The 10,661-nt window shown below is 39.9% G+C and overlaps 1 non-coding gene across 1 annotated transcript; it reads left to right on the top strand.

Annotated features, from left to right (window-relative positions):
• The first annotated feature begins 10,295 nt into the window (after window positions 1-10,295).
• Window positions 10,296-10,400, top strand: LOC143591138 (small nucleolar RNA R71). The gene has a single exon (XR_013145609.1). It is a non-coding gene; the product is annotated as a small nucleolar RNA R71 (small nucleolar RNA).
• The last annotated feature ends 261 nt before the right edge of the window (window positions 10,401-10,661 follow it).

Below are 10,661 nucleotides of genomic sequence, written 5' to 3'. Positions count from 1 at the left end.
TTATAACTAATCCTAAGTTATATAATCGGTTCTTAGGTTAAGACGGTTATTAAACTAATCAGTTCGTATCGTATTTGATCTTGTTTCCTAATTGATTACGAAGGTTAGGCCAAAGATGGTAAGAGGATTTAAAGTCTGGATTCAATTCCTAACTTAGATTTTTAATTTAGGCTCAACTTAACCATTCGGGTCATGGATACGGGTTGCGGATACGGATATGGTTTCTGGGTAAATGGATTATAAGACAATATGTGTAATTTGCAAGGTAGTCCCTATAGATTTGATATGGAACAATAAAGGGTTAAAGTTTATGTTTTGCTTAAAAAAATGAACATTTTCCAAAGTTTTATATATATTAAATAAATAAATATAAATTGTATAGAATTTCCTTGATAAACGTGCCATTTTTAGTGATAAAATTTCCCGATCCTAAGACGGGTCGGTTTATAGATATAAGTTGTATGTGGAAAAACCCGAGTTGTTACAGTCTCCCCTACTTTAGGGAATTTCGTCCTGAAATTAAGGAAAATCACAACATCCTCGTTTTGAAAACAGTTATACTTTTAACGAAAATATCATAACATATAACTCATAATTACCGAAGCAATGCTTCAAATGACAATCCGATAAGAGCACTTTTATATAGGATATACCAGCAGCGTATCCACCATGTCCTTATCATCTCATCATTCGTACCGTTACCCTAGCTACCTTCGGTTCTAAATCATGACACACAATTTTACGTATTATGATTTCCATGCGAGGATTTGAATAATTATGTTCCGGACCATAATTACTCTTGTCGTCGGATGGTCCGCATAACTCGTTTCATCATGTGGGTTATAAAATGTTTTAAATAAAAAATTTTAAGAGAAAACAATTGTTTTAAAAAATTCTAAATATAGTTTCAAATGATAATTAATAAAATTTCTTAGTTAAATAAATAAAACCGTGAGATTTCAAAAATCTCTTTTGCTTTTAAAAGTAAAATTTTGAAAATTGAAGAAAATAGATTTGGTGATTTAGGCGTTATTAAAATAATCGAGAATAAGGTAATGAGATAGAGATACAAGATCCTAATAGTTTAATTTTGATAAAAGAAACTTTATTCACGGAATGAAATGCTTATATAGTTCAAATTGAAATAATCAAATCTCGCGAACAACTAAAGAGTCGATACAATGCAATAACGAAAAAATAAGATAACTTAAGATAGGAAAGCAACAAAAATCTTCAGTCTCTTCAAGCATCTTCAGTTACGGTAGATGTGACCTACTTGACCTGGAGTACTCGAGGCAGTTGGATCCATAATAACTTGAGCAGTCGTTGCAGGTAGATTGGGTAGGTTGAGCTTGAAAAGACGACACTAGTGAGGTTTGGGTGGTGTAGGCTTGGTAAACTTGAACTTGCGGGTACGGGTTTTGATAAGGTGAAGCTAAGTATGAGGGATCTTGGTTAACAGGAAGAGTTTGGAGAGTGTAGGAGTTATGGGTTTGGACTTGATAAGCATTGGTGGTGTAGTAGGGTGCAGTTCTATCTTAAGTTTGGTGAACACGAGTTCGGTGAGGGCACATATTGCGAAAATGATTAGGATCTCCACAATGGTAGCAAGCATGGGTAGTAGGGGGTTTAGGAGTAGATGGTGTACGACAAACATTTGCAAGGTGGCCATAACGATTGCACTGGGTGCATAGACGGCACAAGGATTGGGTTGGATGATGATAGTTACAAGTAGAGCATAACGGGAATGGTCCGGTATAGGGTTTCTTGTTAGGAGCATTTTGGTTGGAGGGTGAAGGGTTGGTTTGTCTAGCAGAGTTGAACTTACATTTGTGACGTGAAGAGTTGTCATTGCGCGAAGTGGGTTTGGGTTAGCCTTAGCATTAATTAAGGATTTGGCTTTGGAGTTTTCAGAGGTAGAGTTAGAGTTCGTGCGAGGTAGAGTTCCATCTTCAACAGGGTCATCGAGACGTGAGGCAGCAAGAGCAATAGCTTCCTTGAATTCCTCCCATGGCATACTCGTAGCAATCCCAAGCATAGCTGCGGCAATCTAGTGATCTTAGCAGTCAAACAGTGATCACGGGCAGCCGACGGACGACGTTGATTACGACTATGATTTCCTAATGAAGACATTCTACTAGGACCAAGGATAAAAATGTGTAAGATGACAGGTGAATTATAGGAATGAGTTGATATGAAATTATGGGGATGTGTATGTATATTTATATGTATGTTTATGAATTATTATTAGTGAAAACTCGAGGACAAGTCAAGAATTAAAATAATATATATGAGTTTGAAGCATTTAAGTAAATAATGTCTTATAAGATTTTCCAAAAGTAAAATAACCAAGCATATCAAACGAGTTGACCTCCTATGAGCTTTCCATGGCAATTTGAATGGCCCAACTTGTTAAAGCAATACAAAGTTTGTGAATTGGCCTCCCATGAGCGTTCCACGGCAATTTGTTGGCCCAATTCAAATATCGAGTAATAAACAATTGAGTTGGCCAGCCCATGAGCGTGTACATGGCATTTAACTGACCCAACTAATTAACGAATTATCGAATCAATGGAGTTGTTCGGACCATGAGCGTTACATGTCATTTAACCGACTCAACTAAATATCGAACCAACGAATCAAATATAAGTAGTTGGTGTATCTCGGGAACCACCCCAGACGATACGTTCCAACCCAAAAATCATATCGAAAATGTTTAAGAAATGGATAGTTGGAGTGCCCATGGATTTCCATGAATTTTTCACCCAACTAAGCATTTAAAATAGTTTAAAAACATAATTTGGAAGTATAACCGTTTAGCCGGTTATGTTTACCACGCAACCGTTTAGCCAATTACGGGTTCCAGTTGAAGTTATGGTTGTACGAGATTTGTCATACCCCCACAGTTCAAGGTGAAAGAGCAAAACATGGGAATTCTTAAGGAATTTCCCACAATAAAATATAATCTACCAAAAATTAAGAGGATTTAAAAATATTTTGAAAGTTGAGGCATAACCTCGGAATTTGTGTGTGTGTGCAACAAATAAACAAGATAAATACAATTTAAATAATTAATCTAAGCAAGCTGTAAACAATTTATTAAATAGCACATAAGACAGTTCAGATAAGCACGTACAGGGTTCCTAACATATGTCTAGGACAATTTCTAACGACGTATATTATAACCTTCGGCTCTGATACCAATCTGTCACACCCCAACCTAAGGCGGAAATGCCAGGGCGTGATCCAATTGCTCACAACTCGAAGATACTATCATAAGTATAAATGACAATATATAATTAATTATTTAATTCAAATAATACACAATATTCAATTACAACAATACAATTCAAATAAATAAATACAATCAATTAAATTTAAGTTTGTCTTTAATATAACCCTAAGGTCTTTCTAAGTGTCCATCCTTCAACTCAGGCAACCTGCATATGCGTAGAAAATGGAGTTTGAGTCAACAACACATGTTGAGTGAGTTTACCACCAGTTTTGTAATAAAATAAGAATAATATAATAAATAAGCAAAACGTAATAAATGCGGCAATGAAACCAAACCATAAGCATGTAAGTTGTCGATTAAACCATTGCCAAGCGAATCGGGAGCCGGTAAATCAACCACGAGCAAATAAGAATAATAAGACCGTTGCCAAGCGAATCGGGCGGTGGTCAATAGAATGAGAACCCTCTCCAAGGGGATATGTCAAACGAATGAATACAATAACACATAAGCACATAACAAGTAGATTTTATTAATCACACGCAATTACACGTTTGCTATTATTGATATGTATGTATATATAGATATGTATGTATAGTATTATATACGCATATGTCCCTAAAACGTTTATGAAATTCAAGTAAAATAGGGAATGATAAAACTCACCTTATCGAGTAAGCCAAACGGGAATGATTACGACAAGAAAGCGATAATCACGATCTTCAAGAATTACCGACAAGAATCCTAATTAAATGATATGATGAGTGAATTATAAATGATACGATACGTATAACGAATTTAGGAATCGATATGATTTGAGTTACAATTATGTTTGGTATGTTATGGATTGAACGATTGATCTCTACGAATTATTATTATTATTTAATTATAGAAATCATTGTTTGTCACAAAATCGGGTTTGCAAATAATTAATTAAATAAATATGAGTTATGACCTACTATAACAATAAACGTTTAGATATATAATTATTATAAAATTTATATTTTAGAATCCTTAACAAATTTCGATGGTAAAAATATAATTAACACCTTTAATACGTTTTAATATGTTTATTAAAAATAATACGTACATATATACGTATATATATATATATATATATATATATATATATTTATATAAACATGAGCGAATTTATAAAGACGTTTTTACAACGAGAACATCAATATTAGTGTCGATTTTTAATATTAACAAAATAATGATTTATTATTAATATTAAGATACATACATACATATATATATATATACGTATACGAAAACTAGTAACGAGACTTTAGGATGTCGGTTAGATAAAATATTGTTTATTTAGTATTTAATATTAATTATAACTATTTAAAATATATTAAAAATAATGAAAATAAAAATATCTAAAAATAATGGGCTGGCCGGACTCGAACCCGTGACCTGCGGTCGGCTCAGGCTTGGAACACACACACACCAGCCATGCGAGCGGGTGTGTCAGTTGTATAACATCTGGAAACAGTTTAATATATACAGGAGTTAAATAAACCAAATTTGATTATAAACCCTAAATCATAAATTCGATCAATCCATTAAGGTTTGTCCAATTAATGTTAGGGCTTTGGTTAAACGGTGTTCGAAGAGTAGTAAGCATAACTTAATTACCTTAAACGATGGCGAATCAAGGGAGAACGGCAAACCAGATGCTGCGTCAAGATCATGAATTGGACAGAAGGCTACAGCCAAAATTGATACAATCCATTTTAGGGCTTTTGGTCTTAGGGTTATATGGATGGTGAAGACGAGAGCAATTGAATTATAACTAATCCTAAGTTATATAATCGGTTCTTAGGTTAAGACGGTTATTAAACTAATCAATTCGTATCGTATTTGATCTTGTTTCCTAATTGATTACAAAGGTTAGGCCGAAGATGGTAAGAGGAATTAAAGTCTGGATTCAATTCCTAACTTAGATCGTTAATTTAGGCTCAAGTTAACCATACGGGTCATGGATACGGGTTGCGGAGACGGATATGGTTTCTGGGTAAATGGATTATAAGACAATATGTGTAATTTGCAAGGTAGTCCCTATAGATTTGATATGGAACAATAAAGGGTTAAAGTTTATGTTTTGATTAAAAAAAATAAGCATTTTCCATTTTTTATATATATTAAATAAATATAATAAATAAATATAAATTGTATAGAATTTCCTCGATAAACGTGCCATTTTTAGTGATAAAATTTCCCGATCCTAAGACGGATCGGGTTATAGATATAAGTTGTATGTGGAAAACCCGAGTTGTTACAGCTAGACTCACACTCCCCACACTAGATCATGAGGTGGAGGTCGACAACCTCCAAAACTGTCTCGACCGGCTCACCCAAATGGTGTTTCAAACAGTGACCGTTCACCTTGAAGATGTGTCCATCCTCATGGCCAATCTTAACAGTACCGTAGTCAAACACCTGTCTCACACTAAAGGGGCCGGACCATCGGGATTTCAAATTCTCGAGGAAAAAACGAAGGCGAGAATTGTAAAGCAAAACACGATCGCCCGCTTGGAATTGTTTGTGGTCCTTCAACCGGGCTTCATGAAGCTTTTTGATCCTCTCCTTGTACATATGTAATTCACATAAGCTTGGCCTCTCAACTCCTCAAGATCAAAATTCGCACTTTTCAATGCCCAATATGCCTTATGCTTGAGTTCAACAGGGAGATGACACGCTTTCCCGTACACCAATTTAAACGGTATCGTACCAATTGGTGTTTTGTAGGCGGTACGGAAAGCCCACAATGCGTCATCTAATTTTTTGGACCAATCCTTACGGTTCTGACTAACCATCTTATCCAAAATCCTCTTGATGCCCCGATTCGTACCCTCGACCTGCCCGCTCGTCTGCGAGTGATATGGTGTAGAGAAGCGATGATGGACACCATACCGGGATAATGCCTTTTCCAACTGGGCATTATAGAAATGTGTCCCTCGGTCACTAATCAGTGCTTTAGGGGTACCAAAGCGGGAGAACAACTTCTTCAAGAATTTCACCACCGACCTAGCATCATTTGTGGGCAAGGCTTGCGCCTCAGCCCATTTCGAAACATAATCAACGGCTACTAGGATGTAACGATGGCTAATAGAAGTCGGGAAAGGTCCCATGAAGTCGATGCCCCACACATCGAAAACCTCGTAGACCTGAATCGGTCGCTGGGGCATCTCGTCTCGTGATGAGATGTTGCTCGCCCTCTGGCAAGCATCACAAGACTGCACCATGTCATGAGCATCACGGAAGATGGTTGGCCAGAAAAAACCGGCATCAAAGACCTTCTTCGCCGTGGATGTGGCTCCATGGTGTCCTCCAGACAGGCCCTCGTGGCAGTGTTTCAAGATCTTTCGAGCCTCATCACCATACACACATCTACGCTAATCGGCACCAACATGAAACAAGTAAGGATCCTCCCAAAAATAATGCTTAACATCATAAAAGGATTTCTTCTTTTTCTCGTGATTCAGACCCTTAAGCACGATCCCACTAGCAAGAAAATTCGCAATGTCAGCGAACCAAGGGTGATACTCATCCCGTGTCTCGATATGCATGAGGAACTTGTGGGGGAAATTGTCATTTATGTGAACCCCCACTTGTTCCGATGAATCTGAGCACTCAAGATGGGAGAGGTGACCGGTCGCGACATTCTCAGCTCCCTTTTTATCAAGAATCTCAATGTCAAATTCCTTCAGCAACAGAATCCAATGAATAAGTCTCGGCTTCGCATCTTGTTTACTGAACAGATAACGAAGGGCTGCATGATCCGTGAACACAATGGTCTTAGAAACGACAAGATAAGACCGAAATTTATCGAATGCGAAGACAACAGCAAGGAGCTCTTTCTCAGTGGTCGTGTAGTGCTCCTGCGCATCATTCAGTGTCCTACTCGCATAATAAATCGGGTGAAAGTGCTTATCCCGCCTTTGACCTAAGACTGCCCCGACTGCAAAGTCACTCACATCACACATCAGCTCGAAGGGCAGGGACCAGTCAGGGGCAACCATGATAGGGGGCATTCACCAATTCTCCTTCAATAGCTCGAACGCCCGAAGACATTCGGAGGAGAAAACAAATGGGGCATCTTTCTCAAGGAGTTTCATCATCGGGCGAGCGATTTGGGAAAAGTCCTCTATGAATCGCCGATAGAATCCCGCGTGACCTAGAAAACTCCTAATAGACTTCACCGAGTTTGGTGGCGGAAGCTTCGAAATGGTATCAATTTTGGCTCAATCAACCTCAAGCCCCGCCTGTGAAATCTTATGCCCTAAAACAATGCCCTCCTTCACCATGAAGTGGCATTTCTCCCAATTAAGAATAAGGTTGGCCTCCTCACAACGAGCCAACATTCTCTCCAAATTTCTCAAACAATGATCAAAAGAACTCCCGAAAACAGAAAAATCATCCATAAAAACCTCCATGGAGTCCTCGATCATATCATGAAAAATCGCCACCATACATCTTTGAAACGTGGCTAGGGCATTACACAGTCCAAAAGGTATCCGCAGGTAGGCGAATGTGCCACAGGGACATGTGAATATCGTCGTCTCCTGACCCTCAGGGGAGATGGGGATTTGAAAGTATCCCGAGAAACCGTCAACAAAACAATAGTACATCTTTCCCGACAGTCGCTCAAACATCTGGTCAATGAAGGGGAGTGGAAAATGGCCTTTCCTCGTGGCATCGTTAAGTTTGCGGTAGTCAATGCAAACTCTCCATCCCGTGACGGTACGCGTAGGAATCAACTCATTCTTCTCATTCACAACAACCGTTATACCGCCCTTTTTCGGGACGACCTGCACTGGGCTCACCCATGAGGAATCAGAGATCGGATAAATCAATCCAGCATCGAGAAGCTTAATGACCTCTTTCTTCACAACGTCTTGCATATTAGGGTTGAGACGCCGTTGGTGCTGCACCACGGGTTTATACTCCTCCTCCATCAAGATCTTATGGGTACAAAAGGATGGACTAATCCCTTTTATATCTATGATCTTCCAAGCGATCGCGTGCTTATGCCTCTTCAGAACTGTGAGCAACTTCTCCTTCTCCTCATTTAACAAACTCATAAAAATGATAACAGGAATGCGGGACCCATCCTCCAAAAAGGCATACTCCAAATGGGACGGGAGTTCCTTAAGCTCGATAGATGGTGGGTCCGCAACAAAAGGTTTTGCCTTAGGCTCGGCAACGCAATCAACATCCTCAATCCTCTCCAAACACTCAGGAGGCTTGTGGTCCACACCACAGACCAACTCCTCAAATAGAGGTCCACTGACCAAGTCAGAAATCCCTCCAACACACAACTGAGTATCCAGAGGATCCTCCGCGCACGTGTCCTATATGTTCTCACAAACGCAAGAATCGATAGTATAAATGTAGAGCACATTATCATGATCATGTGGGTAGCGCATGATCTCCCAATATCAAAGGTCACCTCCTCGTCTCCAACTCTAAGAGTGAGTCTACCGGTGCAGACATCAATGAGAGCTCTAGCAGTGGCTAGGAAAGGACGACCTAAGATGAGTGGTACATTTGTATCCTCATCCATGTCCAAGATCACAAAGTCAACAGGAAACACAAATTTGTCGATTTTCACAAGCATGTTCTCAACTACACCTCTCGGGTATTTCACCGAGCGGTCGGCAAGCTGAATGCTCATGCGAGTAGGCTTAGGCTCACCCAGGTCTAGCTTTTCAAAAACAGAATAAGGCATCAAGTTTATGCTAGCACCTAGGTCGGCTAAAGCGTTACTAACCGACAAACTACCGATCAAACATGGAATGGTAAAACTGCCCGGATCGGTCATTTTTTTGGGTAGTTTATTCTGAAGAACCGCTAAACACTCCTCATTCAAAGTCACACAAGAAAGCTCCTCTAATTTCTTCTTATTCGAGAGGAGCTTTTTCAGAAACTTAGCATACTTAGGCATTTCTTTCAATGCATCGAGAAATGGAAGATTGATGTGAAGATGCTTAAAAAGCTCTAAGAATTTCCCGTACTGCTCTTCCATATTCTGCTCCTTCCAATGGACTAGGTATGGAATAGGAGGAACATAAGTCCTGACTGGCTCACTGGTTTGTGCGGTACTTTCTGGGGTTACCCTCGGGTGCACCTCACCAGAGTCTCAGTCACAATCTCAACGGCAATCGGTTTTGGTGGGGAAACCGATGCATCAACAGGAATGGTAGATCTAACACTCCTCAGGGTAATCGCCTTAGCCTCGGCATTCGGATTAATCTCATTGTTACTCGGAAGACTACCCTGTGGTCTCGCAGAGAGGAGCTGAGCAATCTGTCCAACCTGATTCTCGATGGTCTGAATGGACGTTTTCTGATTCCTCAACTCGAGATCGTGTCTCTGGAGAGTCTCATCAATCTTCAGGTTCGTTTGTTCAGCCAGTTTGTTTGAGGTCTCGGTTTTAGCCAAAAGCTGAGTCAAAAGATTTTCAACACTAGACCCACCACTAGACTGACCACCACTGCTGGAACCCTGAAACTGAGGCTTTTGCTGGTAAGATTGGTTCTGGGGTTGACTTTGGTAATTTGGATTTCGGTCAAACCCCGGTGGCTTTTGATTCTGATTTTGACTGCCACCACCATCTTTCCAGCTGAAATTTGGGTGGTTTCTCCATCCGGGGTTATAGGAGTTGCTATAGGCATTGTTTTCGCGGCCTACAAAGTCAACATCCTCCACCACCATGGCCTGCTGGCAATAACTGGTCTGGTGTTTCCCATCACACACCCCAAAATGAGAGCTAGATTTGGACAGATCGGATTGCATCTTGTCAAATCTTTTGGTCAAGGCTTCTAACTGAGCGGAAACAAGGGTATAAGAATCGACATGAAGAACGCCCTTAGTGGTAGGAATACTACGAGGAGGATTATATGCATAACTCTTCTTAGCAGCTCTCTCCAAAGTATCCAACGCCTCATTGGGAGTACACCTACCGAAATCTCCTCCCGCAACCTGATCAACGGCCTGCTTCTGTGCTCCGGATAACACATCAAAGAACGTATGACACTAAAGTCCGCGACTCAAACTGTGATGAGGGCATTTTCTCAACAAGCCCTTGAACCTCTTTCATGCATCATGAAGTGACTCGTCATCATCAACACGAAAACCAGTGATTTTTGCCCGGTATCTTGCAGTTTTATCGGGAGGAAAGTAATGAAAAAGAAACGGCTCAACCAATTGGTTCCAAGTGGTGATGGAACCGGAAGGGAGTGCCTCTAACCACTCCAAGGCAGCCCCGCGAAGTGAGAACAGAAAAAGTCGGAGTCTCACGGCATCGTCCGTACACCCCTAAATTTTGAATGGAGCACATAATCGAAGGAAATGCGCAACATGAGAATGAGGGTCCTTGTTCAAGAGGCGACGGAAAGAAACGGAATTTTTAACCATA

The sequence above is a fragment of the Bidens hawaiensis genome, unplaced genomic scaffold, assembly GCF_021521415.1.
Source record: "Bidens hawaiensis isolate Kalapana, Puna unplaced genomic scaffold, B.hawaiensis_p1.1 tig00039282_1, whole genome shotgun sequence".
Lineage (NCBI taxonomy): Eukaryota > Viridiplantae > Streptophyta > Magnoliopsida > Asterales > Asteraceae > Bidens > Bidens hawaiensis.
Note: the sequence above shows the minus strand (reverse complement) of the source record. Positions and strands in the feature narration are given on the sequence as shown.